Below are 16,587 nucleotides of genomic sequence, written 5' to 3'. Positions count from 1 at the left end.
ATGCAAATCCTAGTGCAAGTATTATGGTTAATGGTGTATGTACCCAGCCCTTTCTGATTACTAGGGGGACAAGACAGGGGTGTCCCCTATCCCCTTTACTTTTTAACATATACATTGAGCCACTTGCACAATTTTTTAGGGACGATTCAAGAATTTCTTCATTTAAATTTGGCGGCTGGGAAAAGAAAGTAGGGCTATACGCTGATGATATTGTAATCTATACCAGTGATCCAGCAAATGCTTTTCCCATAGTGGTCGAAAAAGCCAAGGAATTTGGAAGTATTTCAGGCTACGACATTAATGCCGATAAGACTGAGCTAATGACATGGAACATTGCTAATCCGGGTGTTGGGGTGACGCCCTCAATTGATTCAATACGTTATCTCGGAGTTAAAATAACACAAGATATCGAAGTCTTGGCAAAAGCAAACCTAGACCTGGTCGCCAAAGAGTGCAGGGCCCTTTTGAGATCCTGGGTAGGTCTTAGATTATCAATTTTTGGGAAGGTTAACATTGTAAAGATGTCTATCCTTCCGAAACTGACTTTTATTTTTAACACAATTCCCATTGCATTTGACTCTAAGCAACTTCTTAAGTGCCAACAAGAAATAAATTCTTTCATTTGGGGCTACAAAGCCACGAGGTTGGCTTGGAAAAAATTGAGGAGGAGGAGGGAAAAAGGTGGATTGGCCCTCCCAGATTTGCAGTACTATTCTTGGGCATTTCAGCTTTCCCACTCAAGAATGCTCTTGAAGTCACCAGATCTTACTTCAAATGGGAAGCTATTTAAAGCTATGCTGGTAGGGGCAAAACTCCCACTAGACGGGTTTTTATTCGAGTTCGGAGATCGAAAGTTTTTCAAGAAGGTGAGGCTGAAGACTCTACTAACACAACTGAAGTCATGGGTACAAATTAAACGTAGAGTGGGGTTGGCGTACTACTCTAATCACGCTCAAATTTGGGACTCCCCTGGGCTTCCACTGTGCCTGCAAGATTCTCTGGCAACCCCCCTAATTACAGCTGGGCTTACTAGATGGGGTGAATTGTTATTTGGAGGTATCTTGATACCGTGGGAAGTCCCTAGGGAGAAAGTAGGGCCGACACTGTCAAGATTTAAATACACACAAATTAGCAGCTGGGCCAGAGAATTAATCAGGAAAGACCCTAATATCGGTAGAATTAGCCCCCTAGAACAACAGCTAGTCGAAAAACAGATAGGAGGTAAGGAGGTGGCCCTTTGGTATTGGTCCATACTGGAAGAGATAGATGGGGACCTTCATCTCCCAATGGAGCTATGGGGTAGAGAAATTGCGGCATTGGATGAGGACAGGTGGATAGAATCCTTTACCCTTCTGTATAAATTGGTTAAACCCGCTTGGCTTAGACGAAACCACCTGTTTACTTTACATCGGGCATATCTCACCCCTTTACGTCTATCCAAATATCAAGAGGGGAAATGCTGTAATAAATGCCAACTGTTAGCAGCTTCTGACATACACATGTTCTGGGACTGCCCCCACATAACTACTTACTGGATGGAGATCAAAGTAACTTTGGATTCAATTATTAAAACCAGCATTTCTCTATCCTTACCATTTGTCATTCTTGGTTTCGACCAGAACATCACAGGGGCAGCACGGTCATTTTTGTTTTATGCTATCCTGTTGGCAAGATGGCAGATATGCATACATTGGGTGGACACCGCCCCTCCCACTCACTCAGCATGGCTAACCTCATTATATGAAACCTCAAAGGTAGACTTGAAAAGATCATGTAGAGTCCAGAACCTCACATTTTGGAAATTTTTGACAGAGTGGAAGTGAAGTCCTTTTGGGTTTTTTTTTCCCCCCCAAATATCCGATGATTAAGCCCACCTACTCAACAGTTTAGTATTGTGGTCTGCCCAGATTTCGACATTTACATACTGGCTTTACAGGCACGAAGTTGCCTTGAGACATCGTTACAAGATGTATGGTTGTTCCCACCAACTCATAAAAATCTCTGCCTAGGTGTGTAGCGGCTCAATTTCCAGGGTGTTGCTCCCAATGGCAGTGAGCTGGTTGGGTGGTCTTCCCCGCATCTAAGGGACGTGTGTCGGGCAGATGAGGATAAAAAAAAAAAAAAGAAAAAAAAAAAAAGAAATCTCTGCGAGCATGCAGAATATCGTGAGCTCGCGGAGATTTCTTGTTGCGCCTGTTGTAATCTTTGCAGGGTCTCAGTGGCAGAGTCAGACTCTATCTGACACTGAACTAATGGGGGCTGAAGATGGTGGTGGCCGCGAGTGGGTTCTGCAAAATAAGGCTTCTGTGCTGAGCTTTGGTGACCGTGAGCAAAAAACGCAAAACACTGAATTTAAAGGTAAAAGAGTTGTACACTATACACGTAAACCATGAGACTGACGTGTGGTGGTGAAAAAATGCCACCTCATTTGCCTCAGTATTCTCCACCCGAGCCGCGAAGCAAAGCTTCCCGAAAGTTAGCGCACGGGTCTAAATCACGGTTTTAGTGTTAAACATCTGTTTGATGAATCTATCCTGAATGCATTGCCAGGCCCGCACTCTGCTCTCCACACTCACACACCCCATCGATGGTAATTAAGAGGGAACACCTGACATCTCTGTTCCGGTGATTTGTAGCTGTGCATTCCGCGCCTTCCAAGCATGCGTGAGCTTAAAGAAAACCATTATTCGGAATATCAAACATTAACTCGCCCTCGAATTAACTGCATTGAATTAACTTTGACTGACGTGCACAGATTTCTCACTTTTCAGAGCTGGGAAATTCCTCCCTACAACGCTGGAGAACTGTAGTGACCGGTACGTAACCTGTTTCTTGAATTTATTTAAAAAATAGATCATACGCCCTGGCTCTGCCAATAACTTTGCAAACCTGGGCCAAATGTACAAAAAATAAGGTCAGCGACCGATCAGAGCAGCATATGAGGAGAAAGAACCTCCTGGTCACAGGAACTACACGGGGACTCCCCCTGAGAAAGTCATGGATGCAAAGACCTCAAACAAGCATCACAGCTAATTTACGACGGTAGATATGGGGAGAAAGGACACCTGCCCAGCCTTGACCGAGTTGCAGAATCTGAGCTTCTACTCAGGCACCTGCTTTATTTATATCTGTAAGTGCTTCTTGGTGAGGTTTAACTAATACCATGCCCCCAAATTCCGTTCTGCCGTGAATCGCGGAAATTTCGACATTTCCGCGTTCCACGCGGAACACGGAAATGTCAAAATTTCGCAAATTCGCGGGTGGAAGGGAATTTGCCGCCCACCTAGACACAACACATCTGTGTGATTCAGAATGCTTAATGCACATTCAGTGGAGTTTGCATCTGGAGCAGAAAAGGGCCATGCAAACCCCAATTTACAATGTTGGCCCTTGGAGGGCCAGCCAGAGTCCTTCAGGGAATGACAAGTCCAAAGGAAGAGGGAGTGTTCAGTCTGCAGTCTGATTGCCGTGCCATTGGCAATCACACAGTGTATGGCAGTCCATGTCGAGGTCCAAGGTGAGTGTCGCAGGGTGCATCGGGGGACAGTGGAAGGTGATGATGCAGAGGGCAGTACCAAGCTGAAACCGACCATATATCGGAGATTAATGCTACTGCATTCTTCTTACCATGAAGGAGGTTTCAACCACGAAGGAGGTTTCATCTGCATCTTCGTCCTCTGCTGTTCCATGTGCCTCATGTGTGGGTGGTGCGGGTCTTTCTCCAGCACTGTGTGGCAGTGACACCTCAGGGGCCGGAGGTGGAATGTCTGGTGCACTGTGTGGCACTGACACTTCAGGGGTGGAGATATGGATGTAGTAGTAGCAGCAGCATGCATCAGCGCCAGGCCTTGTGGCAGCAATGCCATGAGGATGGTTTTGAGGTCATTGAGGATCCCAGCTACCACTCGCTGGTGTGCAGCCGTGGCAGCCTCTCTTTCCGTATTGGCCCGCTCCATGGTCTCCATTAACCTCCGCATGTGTCCCAACTCCCGTGTGGCAACGCTAGAGCCACTCTAACTGGACAGTTGTTCTATTCTCTGAGTCAGGGCTCCAGCGATGTCAGCCATGGTCGGTTGGAGAGCATTGAGTGGACTGTAGGTGTCCATCAGGGACTGTGAGTGGTCCCTGATGGGACCTAGACACCCACGTATGGCATCTAGTTTTTCTGCCATGCGGTCAAAGCACACCTGCACCTGTTCAGCCATCTCCTCCTGGCATCCCAACACACAGTGTTGGAAGGCCATATGTTCTTCGTGGGGGTCCTGGGAGGCAGCTGTGGTGGTGGGTGCTGCATGCTGCGTGGTCAGTGCAGGGGGTGGGGTGTCCTCGTTGCAGCTGGGCTGCCCTGCTCCTGAAGGTGTGTTGCGGAGGCTGTCAATGAACTCTTGGAGGGCGTCGGAGTCGAAGCTGTGGTGGTCCTCTTCGTCATCAGAGAAGAGAGGGTCAGGCTTCTCTGCGGGAGGTGTTAATTCTCCCTCTGCAAGGTGAAGGGGAGATGCAGATTAGCATTGTGTTCACATGTATGTTGTCGCATTGTCCATGTTTATAAAAAGACTGCATGACTGTGTACTTCATGGCTGTTTGGGAGGAGCTGCCTATTTGATGGGGGACAGTGGACATTTCGGCAACAGACATGTGTGCGTTTGTACTTGTACATTATCAACTCACATTTCCCTGCAATGCCACTTGTGATCGGCCGGTGTCTACACCCGGCCGGCACCAGTTGTGTCCTGTGTTTTGTTGTGGACGAGTTGTGGTTTGTGACACACTGTTGTCAGTGTTGATGTGCTCTGCATGTTATGTGTGATTTTAACTCGGTCAGTTGATTAATTATCTGGACACTATCTCATGATGCCGCCTTGTTGCGAATGCTTCGTTATCACGGTGTAATTTTCCCGATGTTGGAAGTTGCGTTAAGTTACTTATGCGAGGGTTATCACACGTACTTGAGAATATGCCCCTTTATGTTTTACACAGGCAAGGAGGACTGAAAAACACCAGCCAAAAGGAAAGAGAAAAGTGTTTGGAGGGCAGGTCATCTCTTGTACAGAGTGTAACTCTGTTTCACTTGATGGCATGCCAAAACAGGGTGACTGGGCTGAAATAACAAGGAGGCTGAGGGGAGCTCTCTGCACCAGGAGCTTTTTGCAGAGTAGGATCTGGGATCGACGTTTTTTGGCTAATGTTGCGAACTAAGGTTAATGTTATTTTTTTTTTTAAAACACAAACTGACCCTTTTTACAATTTGGGCAGAAAAGTATGGAATATTCACCACTCTTGTTAAATACCACTACCGTGGGGTGAGGTCTTATCGAGTGTGGTAACTACCGAAGGTAATTTTATTTCAGTTAATAAAAACCATAATATATTATACAGATAAAAACCGAATTTTCAGTTTGAAAATAAAGCTTAACATGCAAATTCAGTTTTTTGTTTCCTCTTGTTTACTAGGCCTCCCAACCAAGTCTTACATTTTGGAAGATTTGATCTGTAGCAATCTATCAACTGCAAGGGTATGAGAATAATCACACAACTCGCAATTCGAACCCTATGTAAACTCCTGTTTGCACAGGGATTAGAATTTAGTCATTGAGTTGGAATGAGGGCCAGAGGTGGACAGCATAAAAAAAAACAAAGGACCTACTTTGGACAGGCCAGACATATAGGTGATTTTCACACACCCTCAACCACTCCTATGGGCATGCCTCCATTATAAATATGAAAAATCGAACGGCAAATGCGTCATGTTGAGGGGCGCTGGAAGCAGGGGTGCGAGAGGTGCTGCAGCACCCCAGGACACCCAGCTGAAGAAAGAAGTGGAATGAGCAGCAAAGAGCCTTTAAACTTAAATTAATTTGCTGCGTGTTCCAAGACCAGGGTCACGTGTCATGCAAATCTGTCTGACAAACTGCTGCTTGTTTAGCATGAAGATTTGTGATGGAATTTTGTAATGTAAACCAAGTGGCAATCCTGCTGTTGACAGGAAGCATGAAAGGAAAGGATGCAGGCTGTCAAATGTTTTCTTATACAAAACATCATGTAAATACTTTTAAATGAAATTAACAAATATTACAAAATATATCAGCAGCAAGAAACCTTTAAGTGAGGCCTCTCTTTTTTTGTAATTATGAGGTGAGATAAAGGGCCTCATTAGATCTCGGTGGATATGTTAATCCGTCACAAGGGTAACGGAGGACCCGTCCGTGGAAATATAAATCCCATTATATCGTTGTGACGGAGTAAACGGTGCTCCAAGATCTAAATCAGGATCAAAGATTTTAATATACCAAAACAAACCAAGACACTTTGGGGCAGATGTATCAAGATTCCATTTTGCGATTCCTAAATAGCGATTTTTAAGGAATCGCTATTTAGAAATAGCAAAATGGAATGTATGAAAAAAATCGCAATTTTTTTGCGATTCCTTACACTTCCTTATTTGCGAAATCGCATTTTGCGAATTTGCAAATAAGGAATAATTTCCCATGCATTCCTATGGGCCAGGAGGCCCATAGGAATGATTTTGAACTAATTCTCAAATTGCGAATTCGCAATTTGCTAATCGCAATTTGAGAATTATTTCAAGGGTGCAGGGGTGTCTGAAAGACACCCTGCTGCACCCCGGAAATGTACATATGTGTGCATATGGCACACATACATGCCCCATGGGCATGTGTGCGTGTCACATGCCACCTTAAAAAATGCAAAATTGTGCATTTGTTGAGGACTTCGCAAATTACCATCAACTACAAGTTGGTGGTAATTTGCGATTCCTTAACCAAAATTCGCAAAAGAAAAATGCTTCATACATAGCATTTAAGGAATAGCAACATTTGCGATTCCTTAAATGCTATGGCAAATTAAAGAATCGCAAATCTTTGCGATTTCTTAATTTGCGAATTTTTGATACATTCAAAATCATGCAAAATGACCATTTGCGAGTCGCAAAGGCCGAAATTCTGCGAATTTCAGCCTTTGCGAGTCGCAAAACGGTTGATACATCTGCACCTTTATTTGTACAACGCACAAATGATAAATATACCAGCCACAGCCCGTGCAAGTAAGAGCGGTGCGGCCGGGTGGGAGGGATTTCGACGGACGATGACGAGGGGAAATTAAATAAGTAATTAATTTTCACTCGTCGTCTGTCGAAATCCCCCCCCCCCCCATTGCTGTTACCTGCACGGCCCGCGGCTGAAATATACACAGAGTAGTATCGATTTAACAGACATTTCTAGAGGCCATTTCAATGGAAATATGTCCTCTGTAAAAGGCAGCCCAACACACTTTATTCATTTATTTAGGACAATGTATTAAAAAAATGCACCACTGGATAAACTCTATTCGCCCAGCATTCTTCTACAGACTAGGCATGTCTTATTTCCTACACTTTGTGTAACATTTGGCTTTTTTACATGTCCTATTACTTCACTAACATATCTTTGATGCCAGCGCACCGGCATTAAACATTGGGGCATATTATCAAGGAATGGTGTTAAAATTATCGCCGCTTTAGCGGCAGGAAACTGCTGCTAAAGCGTCGATAATGGGCTTGATAATATGCCCTTGAGAATTCCAATAGAAGCTCATGTTCTGGTGTTAACATGGGCTTCTATTGGAATTCTCTACGGCATATTATCAAGCCCATTTTTGCAGTTTTAGCGGCAGGTTACTGCCGCTAAAGCGGCGATAATTGTAACACCGTTTCTTGATAATATGCCCCGTTGATCCTTCAAAACACAAGGGCAGCACTACTCAACAAGAACCATGTGCATATTATCCCGCGTAAACCGAACCAAACAGAACAGTAATATACAGTAAATACATATAACAAAGAAAGCATCATAAACTTCCCTTATATCTACAGATGCCGACGTAGCACTTTTGAGGATCTTGATTGCGCTATTCATTTTGGGTTATCTGACATACCCATGACCGGACATGAGGTTATTACTTATTCATTCTGGCACATAATGCAATTCTCTTGGGCACATCTGTGTGTACTTCTTCCTTCTTGGAGGTCTTTATGGTATGGCATGCAATGTTACTGTCCTTGATACAGGCCCCTGACTCCAACTCACAGGCTGATACCCCAGAATAAAGTGGTAATAAGATGTTCCCAATCTGTGAAACTAGAAATGTTCCTATATTAGATGTATATTCGGTTGAATGTGTAAAATGATTACAGGCTCTTATTGAGTTGTATCTGTGAAGATATGTGGGTGGGTGGCAGGAGGAGGGTAGGTGTGGGAAGGTCAAACCTCCGACCGGTTGTCGGAAGGGTCCTTCACATTACTGCAAGATGGAGTGCGATGCTCCCAAGCTTTGGCGAGCTTACCTTAATTCCCAGGCTCACTACGATGAGAAAGTACAACAGTTCTCCACTAGCAGTATTAATGCTCAATGTATCCTCTTCCCCCTAAGCCCAAGTCCTAAAACAAAGACACTATTCTAACTAACAAGGATGAATCTTCCGCCTGCAGCAGAAACATGAGAAAGAACAAATCCAACATGCACATGAAATTCAAATATTAAATCTAATGCCAGAGCTTCCAGGGAAAATGCATTTCAAGCCTAAAGAAATCGGACAACATAAGAAAATGGCACTCAGGCATTATGAAATTACATATTAATGAACACTCGTTACTGAGCACTTCTAAATGAGCATGTTACATAAGCACATCAAATGCATGAATAATTTTCAGCAGCATGTACGAATTCGATACGTTAATGTTTTCAGCTAATCACATATGAAGTCAACGTTAATCTCTTCACGTTTACATTGAAATGTCCCTTATACACCAAAATTCACGTTATTACAGTTCACGTTCTGTTGTCTCATGTTAATACAACAAAGGAATATATGCAGGTGTGAACTACTCGTGATTATGATGCACCCTTACAAAGGAAAAGTTAATTTTTGAACAACATCATGATGATTGCCAGGGACAAGCAAAAGTTGAGTAGTAATTCCAAATTAGGTTGAAGCAAATTGTGGAGATCTAGATGGTGGAATTAAAGTCAATGCTCGTGATTCGATATAGAGTATAGAAAGAATAGAGAAGAGATAGATTGTGATGTGATTTCACTACAGTTGATCCGAAAGTGAGGAGAGGTGTTGCAGTGTATGGTACAGTACTCTAATCAGGCCAACCTTAAGAGCTAAAGAAGCAGTCCAAAGGTATGTGTAGCTCGATACAAAAATTATTTCTAATGGTTCGTAGCAAGATACGTAAGAGAAAAATGTATCTAACAATGTGTAGTGTCATCCAATATCACTAGTAAAAGAAAGAAAGTATAACTAAATTGTATTGCAAAGTATATGGAAATAGGTTTGTAAACCTTGGTATTATTCCCTGGGGTCGAAACATGTTTCTAAATCTGAGACATAGTTTTGCCAAAGGAACAACCTTTTGATTAGTCGATGTATTGTCATGATTTCTTCCAAAAAGCTGCCAAGAGTACTTTGTTATTCTCTGCCACAGACCCACTGCGAAAGGTAGTTTCATAAGCAGTATTTCAACATCCGGCACAACTGGTGAAAGAAAAAACAGACCCAGTAGGTGCTCCAAAGTAAAAAGTATATGTAGTATTCAAGGTCCATATTATGCAAGACTATGTGTAAACCATATATAACACTCACATATCCATTGACAAGTGTTATATGAGCCATCGGCGGCATCTGTAGTGAAGTGTGGTAAAAAGTCACCCAATGCACGGCAACCATATAGGTCCTGTATGGAGCAGTTTATCATAATAAACATTACTCCAGTGTCAAGGCAGTGTCCTGGTGAGGAGGTACCCTTGATATTTGTGTGACCATAGGTACCCCTTCCCTCCCATTTTGAAGGCTCATGGGGCATTATCTGGGCGACATAAGAAACACATTCAGCAATATACCTACTGGGGTATAGTATACTGTGCGTGTTCAATTTATGTGCACCACGTAGTTAGGATTATATGTAGTATACACAGTTGTTTGGATTTGAGTGTAGAAGGGATGTCTTCTAGGTCCTGATGAGAAGCCAGGGGAGTGCTTTGAAACATGTCGACACAGGAGACACTGCTCATTAAAGCATACTATCTCCATCTCATTCCCCACTTTTAACGATACCAGCTCAAAGGAACTTTAAAATTTATTTTTTCCACTGAGCCAGTTTTTTTTAAATTTTTCACCATTCACTCACTTCTGACCCTTCCACTCACACTCCTATACCACACATAGCATTGTTTTTCCTAACCAGTGCTCCCACGTAGTCTTAGGTCGCAGCAAGCCCCGTCCCGCAGGGGGCGGGAAGACCCCGATGATGAACCACGCCACCAAGGGTCCTTTTGGTGGGTGAGGGGTATTTAAACAAAGCTGTGTGCTTTCCACCATTGTAGGAGACACACGTAGTCTGGAGGAACACTTCTATACTTTCCCATAAGGGTGGATCCCTTTGTTTTTTGACAATATAACTTGAGGAGGATGTATACACCTCTTCTGCTCTTTTGAGCATTACCTCTTCACTCCCTTCTTGTGTTTACTTTGATGTTTTTTCTTTCACCAGCTGTGCCGGATGTTTAAATACTTCTTGTGAAAATACCTTACGCAACGGGTCTGTAGCAGAGAATAACGCAGTACGCTTGGCAGCTTTTTGGACAAATGACGTCTTGATACACTGACTAATAAAAAGGTGGGTCTTTTGGCAAAACTATGTCTCAAATTTAGAAAGTATTTCTAACCCAGGGAGTAATACCAAGGTTTACTAACCTATTTCCATATACTTTGCGATACAACTTAGTTATACTTTCTTTATTTTACTAGTGATATTGGATGACACTACCTATCGTGAGATACATTATTCTTGTATGTATCTTGCTACGGACAATTAGAAACAATTTTTGGATCAAGTTACATATACCTTTGGACTGCTTCCTTCTTAAGGTTGGTCTGATAATATTACAGTACCATACACTGTAACACCTCTCCTCACGTTGGGATCGACTGTAGTGAAATCACATCACAATCTCTCTCTTCTCGTTTTTTTCTATATTCTATATAGAATCGCAGGTATTGACTTTAATTTCACCATCTAGAACCCCACAACTTGGCTTAACCTAATTTGGAATTATTGCTCAACTTTTGCTTGTCCCTGGCAATGATCACTATACTGACTTTTCACAGTCTTTCCATAAGCTTTATCTACTCTTTTCCTCTAGCTAATATTTCCAATTTTGTATACTTTGAAAGTGGTTTAATTTTGTAATCTCATGTCATAATTTCACAGCCTTGAAAAAGTCATGTAGTGACGAAACATGTGTCAGCTGTTTTTGAAGCAAGAATCTGTAAAAGTGGAATGTACAGATGAATCCAAGAATATTTAACGTGTTAATAAACTGTATGTCTACGCAAACAAAATCCTTACTGCTTGGATCTCATTCTTTTGTGACACAATATGAGTGTTTGGTTTTCTGATTTTATAAATATATCCTAAAGTAGCACAAATAGTTAATATGACAACAAACTGTTTTTTATGTGGATAGCTAAGTGGGTTACTGCTTTCATCACAGTGATTCTTTTGTAAATTGCAGTTCATAAGTTACTATAATAATATGAACCTGGTCAGTGTGACTGCTCTCCCCCCGCACAGCAACACCACTAGGTGCTGCCCCCTGAGCTCTCTGTGTGCTTAACACTGCTGGGTGTTCAAGGCCATCCTCCACCGGCAGGCTCCTGCCTGCGCCTCATCCCTGGTGGTCCAGTGGGAGAGCACTCTGCTCTTCCGCTGTTCTGCCTCTCTCGGCTTTTCTGTACTCTCTTTTCTCTTTCTCTGCAGTCTTTTCTCTCTTCTCGCTCCACACTGCTACTGCCCCCGTGGCCCCTCCCGCCTCCATTGTGTCCTTCCTGCTTCCCCCTCCCAGCTGACCACCTTCCCCCGACCCCTACTTAATGACCGCCGCTGCGCGGCAAGAAGGGTTAGCCCACTGACCTGGTTAGTGTGACTGCTCCCCTGCGCAGCCTCACCACTAAGTGCTGTCCCCTGAGCTCTCTATGTACTGAATTTCTAGGCCCTCCTCCACCTGCAGGCTCCTGCCTGCGTCTCATCCCTGGTGGTCCTGCGCTCTTTTCTCTCTTTTTTCCTCTTTTTTCTCTCCTCTCTCTTCTCTCTTATCACTCCACGCCGCTGCTGGTTCCGCGGCACCTCCGCACGCCAGTGTGTCCTTCCCACCTCCCAGCTGCCTGCTCACTCCCCGACCACTACTTAATGGGGGCTACTGCGAGGCCATGCCGGCAAGCCTATCTGCGCCTGTCCACGACCCGACCATGACCAGTGCCAAGGACCCTGGTCCTCCTACCCTCAGCCGCTATGACTCCACACTCTCAACCCCAGAAACAGCAACAACTGCTATCTTTCAGCACTGAGCAACACCCAAGGCCCGGTCTCCTGTCAACACTGCCACTGCACCTTCACCCACCTCCAGACCCCAGCAGCAGCCCCCAGCCTACCAGACATCACCGCTCACAAACCACTCAACTGCATTCTCCTCCAAGTGCGCTCCTTACAAAAGCACGCCATAGAAATCTGGGACCTGCTCAACACCCCCTGCGCCCAAGCGTCACCTTCCTCATAGAAACCTAGACCAATATCAACACTGTGCCCAACATCGCCACCGCCATTCCCGATAGATACAAGATCCTGCGTAAAGACCACCCCACCCGCCCAGGAGGAGGCATTGCCATTTTCCACAAAAGTACGCTCTGCATGTCAACCACCGGCCCAGACAATACTACGACCCTCATGGAGCACCTCCACTTCCAGAACTAGACCAACCATAAAACGACTCTCCGCGGAACCCTCATCTACAGGCCTCCCGGGCCTGCGCTCCTTTTACCGACACCATCGCGGACCTCATCGCACCCCACGCTCTTGCCTCCACTGACTACATCCTACTCAGACCTGAATTTGCACCTGGACAACCACGATGACCCCAACATCACCACCCTCCTAGAGAACCTCACCAACATAGGGTGGATGCACAGGTCAACACCCCTACGCACACAGCAGGACAAATACTCAACGCTGTCTTCACAGAAGGAAACAGCATCTCCTACAGCCACACCACAGAACTCCTCTGGGCAGACCACTACTTCAGCCACTTATACTTCAGAAAACCCACCGTACACATGCACGCCCACCGCCTCCCCCGTAGAAACTGGAACAAAGTCACCGAAGACCAGCTCACCTCCGCCCTCATCAGCATCGCACCACCAACAATGCCAGATGCTAACCCCACAACACACAACCTCCACCGCTTGATCAGGCACTGCGCTGACACACTCGCCCCCCTCGAGAAAGTCACTGGACGACATATCAAGAAAGTAAGCTGGTTCACCCCTGCACTCCAAAAATCCAAGCGCTCCTGCCGACGACTCAAAATGACATGGAGGAACAACAGAGCCCCAGAAACACGCAACGCCAACAGAGCAGCCACCACTGCACACCACCAACTCATCAAATTGACAAAGAAGAAATTCCTCCAAGACAGAATCCTCACCAATGTCCACAACACCAAAGAACTCTTCTCCATCAGGGAATTTGCCAAACCCAACAGCGAAACAACAGATGTCCCACCCTCCCAAGACCTCTGCAGCAGACTTATCCCCTTTTTTCACCTCAAGATTAAGATGATCTATGACAACTTCGACAACCAAGTCCTCCTCACCGTTCCAGATCCCACCCCCAGCGATACCACCCAACAGACCCTGCTCACCTTGACCCCGCTCACGACAGAAGAGATCATAAAGACCATGAAGAGCATCCACCCCAGAGCACCCTCAGACCCCTGCCCACCCCACATCTTCCACAGAGCCACCACAGCCATTACACCAAAACTACACCAGATGATCAACTACTCCCTCGGAACTGCCACATTCCCCGATGACTAAAAACAACATGCCCAAATCACCCCTTTCTGAAGAAACCCTACGCAGACCCGATGGACTGTAGAAACTTCAGGCTCATCTCCCTGCTTCCGTTCACAGCCAAGGTCATTGAAAAAGCTGTCAACACCTGTAGGAGAGTAGGGTCTGCTATCCTACGGTCACCCCAATTTTTGCTTTTTGCTTCACTGATTTTCGACTTAATGTGGCTGTGGGCCTGCTAATCATACCCACAGCCTGCTGTTCTCTCTCTAAATTCACAGACATGTACCATAGGTACATAACCAATTTGGTACTGGACACCTTATCAGCCCCTGTACAGTGCACTATAGGTGCCCAGGGCATAGATGCATCCAAGGCCTACCAGGGGCTGCAGCATATCTTTTGCCACCCCTGGCTGGTACTTAAATCGACACAACTGGCTGTTCACACAGCTGGGGCAAGGTGGTGTACTCATCCCTTGCTTAGATATAGTATACCTATGTCTAAACCTATATCTGGACACATAGACACCTATGAGTCTCTCCTATGGCAGGCCTTTACAATCCTGAAGGCAGAGTGCTTGGTTTTATGTGAGATGGTGCTCTAGCATGAGCTGAGCCTGTCTGCAGTGGTGGGAACCATTTCCTTACTGCTGTTCCAGTGATACTGCCATACCATATACTCTTAAGTGCATTATAATCCTTGCGGTTAATGCTAACTTTGGTTTGGCTTTATCAAAACATGTCGTGTTTGGTGTCATACACTTTGGAATACTACCCCCTCGCCAGTCCTGGTGATGGGGATAGCATCCCACCCTTCTAGAGGGAGAAGACATGTTACTTTACTTAAAACGCGGTTAATCCTAACCAGAGCCTCAGCATCACAAAATGGATGCTGCTGCCCGACACAAGTCTGACCTCTTGCTGCTGACCGAAACTTGGCAGGGGAGGCCTGTACAAAGGGTTTCCTGTCACAGGGAGGTGTTACACCACCCCAGACAGAAGATAGTGGATTGGAGCAGGGAGGGTTGAAAGAAACTAGACACTGCCTGGGGCGCACAAGGTGTCCCAGGCAAAGTCCAGTCAAACCGGTTCTTGGGCACTCCAGCCCCAGTCCTGGCGCGAAACTGGACAAAGGGAAAGGGGTGTAACCACCCCCTTTCTGGGTCCCACCCATAGGAGGGACCTAGCAGGTAATCCAGCCCCTTGATTTGACATAAAAGTAGGAGCTGTGCAGATGCACATCAGATTATCCTGACTGAAACTTATGAAACGAAACTCTGGACCCTTCGACATCCCACTCCATGTGGAAGACTGAAGAATCTCCCTTGTGGTCAAGGAGTGACCACCCTGTTCAAACAGGCACCATCCAGCACCTCGACATTTGCTTTGTTGCAGTTTCCACCGGAACTCGAGAAACAGAGATTGGCAAGACCCAGCGTGCCTGCCTTCTAACAGCCCGATCCACAGTCCCTGCAGAGCTGAGACCCGTGGAGGCGACCTGAAGCGTGGGGGCAGCCATCTTGGAAAAACTACGAAGCGCTGACCGTGCAGCATCCAAGGCTTCCTCGAAGCTGTGCATTGGAGTTTGAGAAGCTCCAGCCCCGAGCAGCTTTAGCACCGAAGCTCACCCCTCCACACTCCTCGAGTGCTGCGTGGGGCCCTTTTGCATTTTCCTGCTTGACGCATTGGTCCGGTCGCTTGCCCGTTGGCTAGCGGCCCCAGTACCAACGAACCTTTGAATTTGCTCTGCTAGTCTGGTTGCTCTAGACTGGCCCTCGCTCCCCTGAAAAGGAGCACCCGGTCAGACCTTGCTGGTCCGAGTAAGAAGCAATCTTTGAATCCTGCGTGGATTGCCTTTGCCAAGGCCTGTTGACTCCGATCCAGAAGCCGACACCGTTGACAGCGAGAGCCTTTGTGGGACAGCTCGTGATTTACTCCAGGACATCCTCGGTGCCCCAGAGACCACGTGGCAGTGGAGACAAGCTTCACAACAAGCACCTGATTGCGCCCGACATTGCCTGGTTCCTTCCTGGTTCCTTCCTGGTCACTGGCTAGTGACCCAGACTCTGTCCCCTCTGCTTTCAGGTACTCTACATCTTCGATCCACCCTTGGATCACACCGGACTCTTCTCTTCTGGACGCCTGCAGCATCTTCATCTCCAGGCACCATAGATCTTCGTGACGAAACCCGACACATCTTTGCACCTGTGCACCCGCTTCCTGTGGGTGAGGTAACTCTTGAACGCCAGTGCTCCTGTAGGGGTTTACACCTCTAGTGTCTAAGTCTAAAGTTTTGTCCTTCTAGTCCAGTCGGAAGACTCTTAAAACTGTAACTCAATAACTTTTACTCACCATTGACTTTGCATTGGTGCATGCGTGTGCTTTAGGCACTGCACCCGAATCCCGCGGGCTACTCCCATCCTAACTGCTGTTAGTCCAGTGTAGTCTCAGTGATTCCCAAGGCCCTAGGCCTTACCACTGATCGATTAGTGATACTTAAACCACTTTTTTGATATATGGTTTGAGTGGCCACCGGCCTCATCCATAACTGTGCAACTTGTATATGTTATACTGTGCTTTTGTTTAACGCTTGTGCTTCATTGCTCATAAAGAGTAGTGGGGGTTATTCTGAGAATAAATACATACATTTTTATAAAATATAACTTGTGTGGTGTCCTT

Source organism: Lissotriton helveticus, chromosome 9 (genome assembly GCF_964261635.1).
Source record: "Lissotriton helveticus chromosome 9, aLisHel1.1, whole genome shotgun sequence".
Taxonomy (NCBI): Eukaryota; Metazoa; Chordata; class Amphibia; order Caudata; family Salamandridae; genus Lissotriton; species Lissotriton helveticus.
Note: the sequence above shows the minus strand (reverse complement) of the source record.